General features: G+C 43.6%; 1 long non-coding RNA gene across 2 annotated transcripts; it reads left to right on the forward strand.

Annotated features, from left to right (window-relative positions):
* The first annotated feature begins 7697 nt into the window (after window positions 1-7697).
* On the forward strand, window positions 7698-14935 carry LOC309538530. 2 transcript variants are annotated; one of them, XR_014222276.1, is made up of 4 exons: window positions 7698-7790; window positions 10923-11099; window positions 12462-12537; window positions 14816-14935. It is a non-coding gene; the product is annotated as an uncharacterized lncRNA (long non-coding RNA). The 2 variants fall into 2 exon arrangements; XR_014222277.1 differs by lacking the exon at window positions 14816-14935 and having other exon boundaries at window positions 12462-12585.
* Window positions 14936-16167: the final 1232 nt, after the last annotated feature.

Here is a 16167-nt window from a genome sequence, read left to right on the forward strand (position 1 = left end):
TTTGAATGATGATTGACAAAATGGGTGTGAAGTGCTTTGAATGCTTCAAAGTGCTAAATAAATGTGTGTTTTTTCCATTGTTTTCCTTTAGAAGAAGTGCTTTGTGGATGCAATGATCTGCAAATTCAGAATGAACAGGAGAAGGGAAGGGAAACTCTGGAGTTTGAGCAATCATTGGGCAGGATTCACCTAATCAGTGGATGGCCTGTGCAAGGATTCTGCTTGTGAAGCAGAGTTACTCTCCTCCTTCCACTGTGCCCCCTTCCCAAATTGGCTCATGGGTGTCAGGATAACCTCCAGAGTAGCACAGGAGGAGGAGAGTGGGTGGATCATTCTGTCCGGCAAGCTGGAATGCTGGCAAATCAAAGTGGCTACAAAAGAAATAACTTTCATAAAATTAATTTTTGACCCAATATTTTTTTCTGTTAAATTACACTTAAGATATATTAGTTCAGCACCACAAAATGATTTCTTATATGATCGCAGCCACAAGAAATCATTGCACTAAATATTGAAAAATGCTGTCAGCTCCTACCATTTTGGGGTGGGAAATCAAAATCGATGAAGACACCATTGTGTTCGTGTTGACAAATCATATTAGCATCAAAGAGGGAAGCCAATACTTTAATCAATTCAACCAAATTGGAAACGCTTTATTGAGCACATTCTTCTACAGATGTTACTTGTATAGTCAATATGTTGCAAAAAAATAGATTCTTTAGTGCATTTGAATTGGAATAATTTTGTTTTCAAATCTGTATACACACACACACACACACACACAGTTGTATCTAAGTAATTCTCAGAACGCACACATTTAATTCAATGGACTTAGGTTAATCAGAGTTATTTAAGTCCACTGATGGATCTAGAATAAAAAGTTGGGATGACCAGATGATAAAGAGGATGGGGCGCTTTCCCCCCACAATGCAATTGTGTATGGTTGTCCATCACTTGAACCTGCCCATTTGATCTGTTTGCCCCTTTTGTTCCAGATTTCATGGTCAGATGGTTTTGTTCTTATATGTTATGTTAGGCTAAACCGAGTCCATAGAAAACATTCAATGTGCACAGGTGGGTGGTGTCAAGAACTGAAGACTTTGTTCCATCCCATAGGGCAAGGACAGCTAACCTGGTGCCTCTGAATGTTATTGGACCCCAACTCCCATCAGTCCCCAGCTAGCATGGCCATTGGGAAGGGGTGGTGGAAGTAGTATTTCAGCAACATCTGGAGGGCCACACATTTGCCACTCCTGCCATAGAGTGTAAACCTACATAAACTAGTCCTAAAACACTGCCAGTGTAAACATGAATTAAATAACTGGATGATTTGTACTAGTGAAATGTATCATTACAAAGCGCTGTGTAGCCTATAAACAAAGATCTGAGTGGAATTTTCCATTACCAACTATGTCACAGAGGAGGTCGTTGGAGAATTGGAGCAGGATTATAAAGCCTAATTAATGATCGCAAGTTAAAATAAATAAGAAATGAAACGAAACCTCTTTTGAACAGGGGTTTCATGCCAAGATGTTTGAGTGAGAAAACTGCTCTCCCTCTGAGCTCTGACAATGTTTATTCAACGCAAAATGCTGCTTCTTCACTAGATGGGTCGTGACTTTAATATGCAACCTCTGTCAACATTTTGCCACACCGAGAACAAACTTAGTGTGAAGCAGGAGGCCGCCTTTTAGCTATCTTTCTTCTGCCGGGGGTCTCAGATTTATATTTCAGGGAGGAATATACTGCTTTTCATCATCTGGTCACTCAAATCCCATAAAACAAAGCTTGATGTTTGACAGAGCTTTGTTCTTAGCCTCCAACAGAGAAGCTGATGCCCATGTAACTTAACAAAACTCTGGCCCTTTAATATTTAACAATGCAAAGCTAAGTGGTATCTTAATTATAAATAACAGCAAGTTGCCGAAACTACAGTGGTATTGGAAACCTATTACAGCCTAGAATTCTTCAGAGAGAGTTAATGTTTTAAATGCGTGTATTTTATGCAGGGCACAGTTGTCTCCAGCGATGTTCCATTTCTTAGCAAATCTTTCTGTCTGTCTTTTCTTGAACTGCTTCACCACTGTGTGGGAACACCATGTGGAAACTGAAATAGAGGAGATGCTAGCAGACTGGAGAACCTTTCACCTTGTATTTCATAGGTAAAGATAAAGGGACCCCTGACCATTAGGTCCAGTTGTGGCCGACTCTGGGGTTGCAGCGTTCATCTCGCTTTATTGGCTGAGGGAGCCAGCGTACAGCTTTCGGGTCATGTGGCCAGCATGACTAAGCCACTTCTGGTGACCCAGAGCAGTGCACGGAAATGCCGTTTACCTTCCCGCCGGGGCGGTATCTATAGGGCATTCCAAATGTCCCTTCTCCCTAAAAATTGCAAGGAGGGGAATCACTCATTCTCCCTAATTTAAGGATGTGCAAGTGCCTTTGTGACATCAGCAACCACTGCTCCAATCCCCACTTTTAATCCCACTGGGTTCAAACAAGCTGTTTTCTTAAAAACTAGCATCAGCAACAGCAGAGTTGGCAGGTAGATTTTTCCTTCTTACTTCCTTGGCATGTGGTGGGTATTCAGAGGTCTTTCCGCGGGAGAAAAAGGAGAAGCTAGTTGGCAGCATCAAAGCCACAGATGTAGGTACAGTTACCTCCAGGTAAGAGCAGAATTGGAGAGAAATCCACTCCACTCAACAGTGCGGAGGAGTTGCGGTGGACCACATGGCCACCCACCAGTGGCGTAGTGTGGGGGGTGCAGGGGGGGCTGGCCGCACCGGGCGCAACATCTGGGGGTTAGGGTTAGGGGGCGCAAATCCATGGGTTAGGGGGCGCAAATCTACGGGTTAGGGGGTGCAAATTACTTGCCTTGCCCCGGGTGCTGACAACCCACGCTATGCCTCTGCCACCCACACCCCTCTGGGGGCAGGGGACAGAGTCCCACATCACCCAGAGGCTCCTAGCCATGCCATCACCCAGCCAGCCAATCCGCTGACTGGGGGGCGTGGCCAGACCCCATTTAAACAGAGGCGTTAGCCAGAGAGCTTCCTCTCGGCTCGCTTCCTTAATCTCCCTCCCGCACTCCCTAATTTGCAGGTTTCAACTTTGGCCTTGCTATGGACCGCAGCTGGACACCATTGAGGGGCCTGGTAGGATTTTTTCCACTTGGCAGATTGGCATGGGCCATTTGGATTTTGCCTACCTCGTAGCAATCATCACAACTTTGTGAGGTTTGGTGGTTAGGCATTGGTTGATCTTATGATGGGGGAGGGGAGGTGTGGCCATCACCTGCCCCTCCAAGCTTAAGGGTATTCTGTTAAAGGAATCTGGGGGTGTGGATCTTGCCCGAAGTCCGGGGCTAGGCTAGGGCCATGCCACGACCCTGTCGGGAACCCAGGGGGAGCTTGAGTTGGTTTGCATCAACGGGGCTCCCCCTATTGGTGGTTAGCCGTTACCAGACTCCCTGCATGATGGGCAGGAGTCAGATATAGTCATGTCAATTCCAATGCCTAAGCCAATACCTCTCACATTCTGTAACCAATTAAGTTGTGGCCAAAATTTGCCCAATAACATTAACCTAATATCCATGTCCTTGTGTCTCATTCATTCACGAGTGGATGGTTTTGGGGTCTCAACACGCAACTGCTGCTCCTGTCCCCATTGCTACACCTGACAAAAAAGGGAAGGAGGGAATTATTCTCTGTGTTAGATTACAATCTTATCCGGAGAAGAACTCTGGGAATGGCAATGCTCACTTTGGTTAGGAGGCAAGCTTGATGAGTGTCTAAGCTTCAACTCTATATTTTCAATGACGGAATTATGAGCTTCAGTGACATCACTGTTAGCAACCATTGCACATCACACTGTCAGGAAAGGGGCAAAGACTGCCAGTGCTTTCCATGGCCATAGCAATGGACCACATGGCAGCAGGCAGATGAAGGTCTCAACAGATGGAGAGACTGGAAATGAGGGCTGGAACTGCACTTTTGCATCCTTAAAGCAAGGGGGGAAGAGTGATACTAATCTCTGCTGTTCCTAGGAAGAAGGGCCATTTGAAGGGTTCTTCCAGGTAAAAGGCCAAAGGAATGATAGGTGAAGCAAAGCCAACTGGCATGGACACTTGGGCCTGGGGCTCACCTAACCACTAAATCACCACCCCTTCTTACAGCTATGTGCCTTCTTCAGGTTTTGGAGGTCCCATAGGCAAGATAACCTGGGAGAGCCCACTTCTCTTCACTGTTGTCACTGCTCCTCAGCCACAGTACTCTCTGCACTTGGACTCAAGAGGGCAAGACAGTTGGAGAACGTGCCATCTCACTGTTCTTTGCTCCATCTCCTCACTCTTTGTCGCTGCTCACTTCCTTAGATAGAAGAGTGTGGTGGAAAGGCAGCAAGCAGAAGGGCGAGGAGCAACAAGGACACAGGGCTCTGGGGCTGGAAGAGCTGTAGCTGCTGGCATGATACACAGCATCTGAATGCCATCCCTGCTCATCTCCACCATTTGGTAGCACATAGCCAGCTGGCAAATGATGGCACTTAAGGCTGACATAGGCTTTTCAGTTAGACACTCGCCCTGGGTGAGTTTGGCCTGCCATAACATGCTGCGCGGTTTCAGCCGGGAAGGCAAAAACATAGAACTCGTTGACAGACAGATGACCCCTTTCTTTCATTATATTGTCCCAGAGCATTTTGACAGGGCCTTAAATCTAAGGCAAATAGTGGACCATTTGCCAATTTGCAGTAGGGTGACCTCTTGCTGGATGGGTTTGCCTGCGCAAAAATGAGCAATCAGGTTGAGGATGCAAATGAGATCAAAATTAGAACTCTGTATCACTAATGAGCCCCTAGAGGTTGCCTGGACTGGAAGGATACATTTATTTCTGATGGATGTGGCCCAAAAAGACTGCTGCAGATACAGGAGCCTTGAAGCTACACATTTATATTCTTGGAAAGGCCACATGCCTGAAACTCCTGGAGATCATGTTGAGCTAAACCGCAGATCATAAACTATACCAAATGAATGAGAAAGAAAATTATCTGACATTTTGTGTCTACATCGCCTCGTCCTTCCTACCCATCCAAGGAGATGTATGAGCTCAGTGGGTTTTTTTCTGCTGTGGAGCTTCTATCAAGTCTTTCTTTCTCATTCTCTCTCTCTTTCCCCCTCTCCCCCTCCTTTTCTCTTTCTCTCTCTGATTGAAGGCTTGATAGTGTAGATGAAGAAAATATCAGATGTTGGACTTTGTGGCTCAGGGAACTTAAAGGAAGAAAGAGCGCTGCAGCCTCAGTGAGCAGGAAACTTGTCAAATGACAAATGGCTTCATTAGATTCATACTGAAAACAGATAGAAGTTCAGCTTTTTAAAAAAAGGAGTGGCACAGCTAGGATTTTCAACAGTGCAAAGAGTCCAAGCTTGCTTGTGAATTCTTCTAAAGCACAGATTGCTACACTGCCACCAGACTGCGTTACACATATGCCTGCCTGCCTACCTGCATTTGTTGTTTAGTCGTTTAGTGGTGTCCGACTCTTCGTGACCCCAAGGGCCAGAGCACGCCAGGCACTTCTATCTTCCACTGCCTCCCATACTTTGGTCAAACTCGTGCTGGTAGCTTCGAGAACACTGTCCAATCATCTCATCCTCTGTCGTCCCCTTCTCCTTGTGCCCTCCAGCTTTCCCAACATCAGGGTCTTTTCCATGGAGTCTTCTCTTCTCATGAGGTGGCCAAAGTATTGGAGCCTCAGCTTCAGGATCTGTCCTTCCAGTGAGCACTCAGGGCTGATTTCCTTCAGAATGGATAGGTTTGTTCTTCTTGCAGTCCATGGGACTCTCAAGAGTCTCCTCCAGCACCATAATTCAAAAGCATCAATTCTTCGGCGATCAAGCTTTTTTATGGTCCAGCTCTCACTTCCATACATCACTACTGGGAAAACCATAGCTTTTACTATACAGACCTTTGTTGGCAAGGTGATGTCTCCCCTCCAATAAAAATAGGGACATCACACACAAAACACCAAAGACTAGAAACCTGGGTCCTAGCCCCATTACCAAAGTGATTTTTTGCAGAAACTGGCTTTACCCAAGATGTGTGAATATGTGCGAGCAGGTGAATAGTGATTATTACTGAGGTCTTTAGTTTTTTAGAGATTAGAGATTATTTATATTAGCACTTCAGGTGAAAGCCAGATTGTTTATTGATCAGTTTCAGTCAGAAGGGAGCAGTAATGTGATTCCTGTGATCCCAGCTTTATCTTAGATATTATCACGAAACACTCAGATCCTCAGCATGGATTTTGTTGGTTCTTTTGATGTTTGGAAGCAGTTCTATATTTCTTGGGGAAATGATGCCTTCCTATAGGAAATGTAGAATATGCAACTGTTGTAAGTAGTAGTACTTAGACAGTGGATTTGGTTATTAGGTAACACAATTGTTTCTGGCAGCCGTCGCTTTGTTGTAAGAAAATCTGGAAGGATGGGAACATGTGGATAATGGAAGATAGTACAGAATTATATAAAACAGCTCAAAAACTAGGTTCAGCCTGAGGTCACATGCAATAAGCAGCAATTCTTGAATGGCATGGTCCTAAGCAGTTGGGGAAAGATGTTTCTTTAATTCAAGGGGAGTGGGAAAATCACAGGAATTCAATGAAGTATGAATGGATCCAGGGCCCTAATTTTGATCACAACAAACCTGCAACATGGGTGTTGATTATTCCCATTTCACAGAAGGAGACCTGGGCCTGAGAGATAGTGATTTGCTAGCGAGAATTCAGCAGGGGCTGCATCCAGCACAACTTTCTGTCTGCTGCATCACAATGGCTCTTGATCATGAGATCGTAGGGATGGGACAGTCTGTAAATTTGAGATTCTCTCCATTTCTCATCCCTTCCAATCTAAAGTGGAGGTCTCTACATTTCTGTCTTTTTCTTCCTTTTTCCCAAAAGGTCCTCATGAAAATTCACTGTCACTTTAGTGTGTACAGTGGTACCTCTGGTTACGAAGTTAATTTGTTCTGGAGGTCCGTTCTTAACCTGAAACTGTTCTTAACCTGAGGTACCACTTTAGCTAATGCCACCGCCATGTGATTTCTGTTCTCATCCTGAGGTAAAGTTCTTAACCCAAGATACTACTTCAGGGTTAGCGGAGTCTGTAACCCGTGGTGTTTGTAACCCGAGGTCCCACAGAGATAAGAAAACAAGAGTTGCTATGTTGTCGGGAGAGGTCACTTTGTGGTTTGCATGGAGAAGCCATTTTCAACAGAGCCCAGTGATGGAACCATGCAACCATATTGAGGCAGCACAGGCTGTTGAAATTTTGTACCCCTAACAATTTCGTGCCTGGGGCGACTGCCCCCGTGGCCCACATGCACCGCTTTGCATGTTGCCTAACACACATTTTTTGCAAAGCAATTTCCTCTGTGTAATGCATTTTCCTATGTTACTTTCGCTAATATATGCACTTTTGTGTGGAATTTACCACAGTATATGCATTTGTGTATGCACGACTTGGCTAGAGAACTGCACTGCAAGACATGGATAAATGCAAATTCTGAAAGAGGGCTGTGTTTCAGTTCATGCATTGTTTAGGAAAGTCTGAATCAGGGAGGTTCAACTTTAAATGCAAGCTAAGGGGGTAATCCTATAACAAGCTCCATGGAGATGAGCAATCTAGAATGTAGTGGATCACTGGCTCAGGCAGTTGATTCAGGCTGGGCCATGCTGGGCTAGTGTTAAGTCTCCAACCTCAGCTCAGCTGAAGATACGCTGGCATAACTTGCTCATCCCAGGTCAGTGGAGCTTCATGAAACTGAGCTGAAGCTGGCTGAACCGAGGCTGGTATAAGTCCCATCCACACCCACCCCCCAGGAGATTTTTGGAGCATGGCAGGGACAGGATCAGAGCTGGAAGGGACTTAGGTTGGATCCTAAGCCTGTTCATCTTGGTCACATGATGTGGCAACCCAGCAAATTCCACTATTCGATTAGCTTCTTCCTCATCTGCCAGGTTTAGGTAGGGTTGCCATATTTCAAAAACTGAAAATCCGGACACAAAAGTTGTTGAACTTTTTTTGGGCAAAGTTGTTTATCTTTTTTTGAGCTCCCCCCCCCCAGCTATTTTTTTTACGAAATTTGCCAAAATATACACTTCCGACATGAGTTGGCATATGTCCTGGACATTTCAATGATTTCCATCTGGACGCTGCTTACGACAGTGGGATCCCAGCTATGAAATTTCGGACATATGGCAACCCTAGTTTAGGCAGAGAAGCAGTGGAAGCCCCACTGCTGATTGGGGTTTGAATTTCATGTAATTTTACACGGGCATGATTTACAGCTTCTTGTGCATAAGATTGCTCCTTAAAGAGATTTTCTTCCACACCCCCAGTTCATGGAAGGGGAATTGTCTGTGACTCGTCTCTTGAGTTATATGGCATTATTATTCTTCAGCCCTGAACACAACGAGAAGCTTCAAGAAATAGGAAACCACACATTATGCATGTGATTTTAAACCAAATTGTTAGATCAATTTGTAAACTACTTTAGGAGACAGGTTTTCCCTCGAGGGCAGTCTCTCCTATGGAACACACTGTGTGGCAGATAACCTGACAGAATAACTTTGAACACTTGTCTGATGTAAGCACACCCAAAAGCCCTGCAGGGAAGCAGAGCATTTAGCAGGATTGCTATATCTGGAAAGGAAATCTGACATGTTAAATTCCACCTTTTCCACGATTCACACCGTAGCTTCTTAGCAGGATGCAGGAGAAAGGGTGAAATTCATTTTGAATGAATAAGACATGGCTTGAATGAAATACTCTGCGATTGGTTTTGTGTGTGTGTGTTTAATTGCTTCCTATTCATGCCTTGAAACTAAAATATGACCAGAATGTGAAACTATCTATTAGAAGAGATTGGGAGTAATTGTTAGAGGAATCTTACTGTTTTGACACTGTGCTATTATCATTTCAACTCTTGTGTTGGTTGCAAAAGCGGGTGGGTGTGTTGTTTGTGGTGTAGTTTCATAAGTCACTTTCTAATTACAACTATCCAGGCAGAAAGGGAGGGGGGTAATGTATAGATTGCTAGAGCATGGGGGATAAAATACAAATGAATCCTGATTTAGACCATAAAACATAATGATTAAGAGAAGAACCTCCATGCCTATATTTTTTAAGAAACCACATAATGTATTTTCCATTCAGGAGAGGAGACGTATTCAAAAGCAGCCAGGACCACAGGTGCTAAGCTGTTTGTATTTTCAGGTGAAAAGAATCTGAAGAATGATTGTTTCCATTAAAATCAATGCTTTTCAAAACAAACAAAAAACAATTTTAACTTATACTGAGAACAGAGCTGGCTAACAGGTAGAGATGCTTGAAGAATCTGATCCTTGCAAATTCCAATGCAAAACTCACCTAACCCAAACCTTCTGGATGAATGTGCCAACTGGAATGTCACTGCCTATTGAATTTCACACATCTCTAAATGTTCAGATGCAGTTCTCAGATCAAGATAGTTTTTAATAATAAAATAATAATATGGATACATAGATATATATTTTGAAATAATAGAAATGGACAAAGGAGTGTCCTGCAGCAGCCATGATTGGCGTCCCAATCCTGCCTGGTCCATAGTGTTCTCTGTAGGGAAGCCACTTGCAAAGGAGCACCATGAGCCACACAGGAATGACTCTCGACAGCAGAGGTGCTGCTCCTGCTCCTTTGCGAACAGCTTTCTCAGAAAGGAGACTCGGGAGATGGGCTTCTACCTTCTCTCAGCAGTCAGGGTAGTCCTGCTTCTTTTCACAAGGTTTTCCCACCCAATGCCTGCCTCTCCTTCCTGCCTGACACCCTACCCCCTGACAGCCACAGAGCTCATCCTACACTCGAGTAGGACCCTGGCAGAGACACATGCCCGACTGGCATTTTCCCTCCCTCCTGGTCGATCGTTCAGGAGCTACCAAAACGTTCTTCTACCCGAACATCACAGCGACCGATGCCAACAGACATTGGCACACTTAGGGATCCACAGAGTCTTTGCAGCTTGAGTAACAGACCTCAGCAACTCAGCATTTTGGCTAATCTACTTTATTTACATATAAACACACACGGAGCACTGCAACATGGCTCCCTCTCTCTAGCATCAGACAGCAAAGAGAAAGAACAAAGGACAATAGTCCCACTTCACAGCACACAGTAACACAATCATCCTGTCTCCATCACTTCCCACTCTGTGGAGTCAAAACATATACCGCCATGTGATAGACAACAATCCCATGACTGCAATCATGGAGCAGGAATTCTAACACCAACCTGACTGGTACTGAACTTGGCTGTGTTTCCCCAACTCATCCAACCCCCCAACCCCTCTGAATATGCTAGATTTGGCTCAGGACCCTGTTGAATATGGTGCACACGTTCCTGTTAATTACACTGTGATACTTATCACAAGGCAGGAAAAAGGAAAAGAAGATAGCCTCCCATTCCTGTGCACAGTGATCTCAATAAAAAAAAAATGTGGTCCACACACATCAAATGGGAAAGAGAGACATACTAGCATACTGCACATTAAATATAATGGGCAGTTTAACCCTGAAACTGTTTGATGGGACAAGACAGATACGACGGCCAATGCTTTTAAGCTGAAAAGAGAAGCACTCTTCACATAAAGTCTTGCTTGGCCTGGATGTCAGCTGCCTGTTGCCATGATCAGTTTCATTTGGTCAGCACCAATCGCTAAAGGATGTCACTGATCATGTGCAATAAAGCAGTATTAGGTCCTGAGCACATCTGGGATTAAGCCATGGACTCGACTCCTTTACTGAGAACTCATTTTTGCCAGTCAGGTCTGATTAAAGGCTGAAGAAACCAATTTCAGCCCACTTTACTTTCCTGTGTTTCTCATTGTTTATTTCATTAGGACGGTGTCTGGCCCTGGGACTCTGGCGCTGCCTAGCAGGAGACGCCATGGGCTCATCCCTTCAGTGATTGATTGCACTGACTGCAAAGCAGTATTGAAAACAGCCTCTCAGTTAAGTCGCATTTGTCAGACTTCTCTGCAAAATTCCTGCATCAGAAGCTCTGTGGAGGAATGCAGGTAAAGAAATGATTTAGAAACGTTTGGGAACAGCAGAATGAGAATGAGAATACTGACATTTGGTTGAGAGGGGTGGCATTGGGAGCCAAAAATACACTCCTCAACAAAACCCTACATCAGAATGTCCTTCATTGTCTCTCTCTCCAGGGAGAGAGAAACCAATCAGGAAACACATAGTGAGTGAGATAATATATCTACATAATCAATCATATCTGTTCATGCAAAGAAATGGAGGAATGGGATGATGCTCCTTCTGTTTTGCTGCCATAGTTTCATTGCTTCTGGATCTCTGGACAGCAGGTGGCTGTTCTCCGTGAAGAAGCTTCCAGCTCTGCGATGACATCATTTCCCCAAGCTGGCCATTGGATCTTTCTGGGCACAAAGGAGTAAAGGCTTCCTGGTGCAGCTGAGCCTTGCTTGAGCAGCTCCTCGACTTACGTAGGGTCCTTGATGGTTTAGAACCACAATCTTCCTGGGTTCTAGATCATGCTGGAAGCCTCCTTGAGTGAAGAAGGCTTCCCACACAGAGGCTGTGTGGAGAACGACAAAATCTGTCATAGGGGACAGTGCCAAGGAGCATGCCCTCACTTCCCTCACCAATCATGTGATTGGAATCATTTGTGGGGCAACACCTAAAAAGTTCTTCACATGATGCATGGGGCTCATAGCCATTGGGCTGTATCCAACTAAGTAATACTCAGAGCAGGGCCATTGAAATTAATAGAGCTAAGTTAAGTATGTCCATTGATATCACTGAGCCTACTCTGAGTTGAAATTAACTGGATACTGCCAATTGTCAATACTACTACTACTAATAATAATAATAATATCCCACACATCTGGCTGGGTTGTCCCAGTCATTCTGGGCAGCTTACAGCACATATAAAAACATAATAAAACATCAAACATAAAAACTTTCTGATACAGGAAATGTCTTCTAAAAGTTGTGTAGTTGTTCATTTCCTTGACATCTGATGGGAGGGTGTTCCACAGGGTGGGCACCACTACTGAGAAGGCCCTCTGCCTGGTTCCCTGTAACTTCACTTCTTGCAGTGAGGGAACCACCAGAAGCCACTCAGAGCTAGACCTCAGTGTCCGGGCTGAACAATGGGGGTAGAGATTCTCCATCAGATATACAGGGCCAAAGCCATGTAGGGCCTTAAAGATCAACAACAACACTTTGAACTGTGCTTGGAAACATACTGGGAGCCAGTGAAATGAATACAGACTTTTGCCAGGAACTCTTTCTGCAGTTGGCTCTCTCTCATGTCCTTTCTCTGTGGGTCATTCTTGGGGCTCTGCCTGATGCCTATCCTGCTAGTGTAGCCGCTGATGAATACATCCCATCTTTTCTCTTCACAGCTAAGGAGAAGAGATAATGTTGCACCTAGCTGTGAGATACTCATGGAGAGCAAATAGATCCATGCTGTCAACATTGGTTTATATCCCATGCTTGTCCTGCTTAGAGTAAATGCACTGGATTTCATTACCATGACTAACTTAGGTCCATTAACTTCAATAGGCCTACTCGTAGGACTAGCATTAAATTCAACCCATGGTTTTTAAAAATAATTTGTACCGATGCAGGGGGGGAAATCATCTGAGCAAATTGAGATGCTAGACCAATGATGTCCAATTCAAATGCTGTGCTAGGACATATTTAGGCAAGTCGATACAATATGTGAAAATTTGGTTACTGTACCCAGATGTTCTCAGCAGTCCTTTTGAAGACAGACTTTGTTCTTTGTGAACTAGTACTTGGATAGACCACCAAAGCTTCCATATGCTGACCTACTCTAACAAAAGCACAAAAGCTAAACATGAAAGTCAATCTTCTTCTGGGTTGACCACTTTATTTATAGTACTTAGTTCAGCCTGGAGTCTTCTCTTAATATAATAAGCTCTGGTCATATTTCAGACACCTGTCTCTATCCACTTAAAGCAGCCTTTGCCTGATGGACACTAAATAGGTTATTTGCTGCAGTGCTTTTGCTGACAGTAATAGATATGGACAGGAGCATCCTTTATGAGGCAAGATTGAAGTTTTGGTCCCACCAGATTTGAGATGGAGACTTGCCACAGCTCAGATTCCACCATTGCTATTAAGAGAGATTTCAGCAGCCAGATGGTTAGGGAGAATATTGAGTTTCATGTGCACTTCTTAAAGATTAGTGATTTGTGGAAGTGGATGCTGTTACCTACACTTTATCTGCAAAGTGAAGGTAATGCTCAATGACACAAGACCAAAACGTGTCTTATATAATGTGTTTTGTTTTATTGTGACTGTCATTATCCCCATCCTAATTTGTCCCATGAAAGTTTACAGTTTCACTTCCAGATGCTGCAGCCTAAATAGGATGCTATTGCATCCTACAATGATTTTTGAGACAATGGAGTGATGGTATGTAATTCCTCTGCTGCGTCAATATGAACCTATGCAGAGGTGGAAATTATCTGGAACGTACCTATAGCTCAGGATGTAAAAGCAAATACTGTATGTCAATATGGAATTTATGCAATGACGTATCTAAGCCAGGGTTTCCCAGTCTTCTGAGTCTCAAGGCATACTTTATTTCTCTGAATTAAACCAGAGGCACACGTTAAAAGCTTTAAACGGTACATGAGTAATAATTACTGGTCCTCACCCAAAGGGTCATCTAATCCAACCCCCTTCAATGTATTGTCTGTCTCCATTTGCCATCTTGAATCCCTACTCTTCATGGAGCAACAAGAGATATCTCTAGGGTCATTCATTGCCCAGATTTTTTCCTTCTGCTTTGTTTCAATCCATGGATGATTTTCTTCCTCTGCTGCTACAGAAGTGAAACAGTTTTAACAGAAATTTGATTTAGTCTTAATTTTAAAGGCAAACACTCTGAATTTGCACTTTCCAAAACAACAAAAGAACCCAAATACAGCTGATTTGGATGTCATTAGACTACCACTCTCATCATCCCTGACCATTGGACATGATTGCTGGGGCAGATTGGAAGTTGTGGGTATAACAACATATGGAGAGTGGTAGGTTCCACACTCCTGGTTCAGCCAGTACTTCTGGAGCTCACAAACATGGTCTGAAGACAACAGTCAGTAACTGGTACCAAGAGACATGATAATGGCGCAATCCTATAGATGTCTACTCAATGTATAGCCCCATAAAGTTAAATAGAGCTTATTCCCCAATAGATGGGTATCAGATTGCAGCCTAAATCACTAAAATAAAAGAGATTTTCCCTCTTTGTGCTCTTCTTCAGGTAAAAAATAATAATGCACAAGCTCCAACCTATAATATGCTAACACTATATAAATATTCACAGGCACTTATACAGTTTATGACTTCATAGAAGAGTGCAGCTTCGAGCCTTAATAGGCAGTGGTATGATTCTCCTGGAAGAATAACATTAGTAAAATGTCATTATGTAGCTGTAGATGATAAACAGGGACTTCTTGAAGTCATATCCAATGCATAATTGTGCAGACAGAAACAAAACTGTTTATATACCCACATGCGGCATTTTAAATACGTGTCTGACTTTCATTTTCCAAAATGCTCTCATTTCACACATCAAGGCTGCAATTGCCTGCACATATCTGCTCAGAAGTAAACCCCATTGTGTTCAATGGGGTTTCCTCTCAGGTAAGTAAGCATTGGACTGCAGCCTTATACACTATAATTATACTAAGGCAAACAATAAATAAAAACCTTCATTTTCTAGGAACAATCGTCTTATTACCATAGATGTGTGCAAGAACTGTAAAATTGATTTGCCAAGATCTGTTCAACCTTCCTTTAAAGGACACAGGAGATTTTCTTCGACAAGAGCACAGCACGAGGTCACATTTGTCGGTATTAACTTACTTCCTTCTTGTGTGTACGATGGATCCATCCCTTAATCCTAGCCAGGATCCTGAAAGACTCTGATTTACAAACTAGTTTATCCCAGGTCTTCATGTGGATTAGCGAGATAACGTGCACTCTGGGATGAAGACCCAGATAGTACTTTTGCTGCATGTCTGCACAGAACCAGAGAAATGAAAGCTGAAAGCTGAAAGCCTCTGATGTCTAATCTCAGAAATCCCCTGTATACAAGTACATTAACACATCATTATTGCAACTACAACAATGCCATTGGAATGATGCTGATATAGTGCAGCCTTTGTGAACCAGAGACCCTCCAGATGTTTTCAGCTATGTCTCCCATCATCCATGCTGGTTGGGGCTATTTGGATCTGTAATGCTTTAGCATTTGTAGGGCACCAGGTTGTGGAAAACCAACATAATGACAAAAATGTGCATTTATATGCACATTTCCCTCTTACATTCACTTTTTTCCATTCAGATTTTGGGGGACTGCATAGCAAAAACTGGAGAAGGGTGAATTCCATTGCATAGCTGTGTTTCATTTCTTGCATTGATTGTGTGAATTTGAGAAGCTCGCGTAATGAACTGAACCCAGTTTCTCCCCCAACCCTTCTCTCCTGTTCTTATAACACTGGGGGAGCCATTCACCCTCCCCCTACGCTTGAAGTAGATTCACCAGAGACCAGCCACTGCCATCTTTAAAAAGGGACATTAAAAGACACAGCATGGTAATTGACAAGGTCAAAAAAGTGTACAGCAGTCCTTAATCACAATCAGTACATGGAGCCATTCTGTGAGTTTTTCAATAGGCATTCCATTCTCCCGATGAAGTGATTCATTACCTAAGCAGTTAGTCAAAATAGCCATTAGGGACACAATGTGGGTTGGCTTTTTCTGCAGTCCTTTCTGAGAGTTTTAAGAGTTCCAAGGCCTTGCAGTGGTGTGCAGAACAGCAACAAAGCAAATAAGAACTCACAGGATTTAGAACACAATTTACATCCTATCTCATAATCGCAGAATTGGAAGGGAAGTTACCGTATTTTTCGCTCTATAAGACGCACCAGACCACAAGACGCACCTGGTTTTTGGAGGAGGAAAACAAGAAATAAATATTCTGAATCTCAGAAGCCAGAACAGCAAGAGAGATAGCTGCACAGTGAAAGCAGCAATCCCTCTTGCTGTTCTGGCTTCTGGGATATCTGCGCA

The sequence above is a fragment of the Podarcis vaucheri genome, assembly GCF_965113315.1.
Source record: "Podarcis vaucheri genome assembly, chromosome: 8".
NCBI lineage: Eukaryota > Metazoa > Chordata > Lepidosauria > Squamata > Lacertidae > Podarcis > Podarcis vaucheri.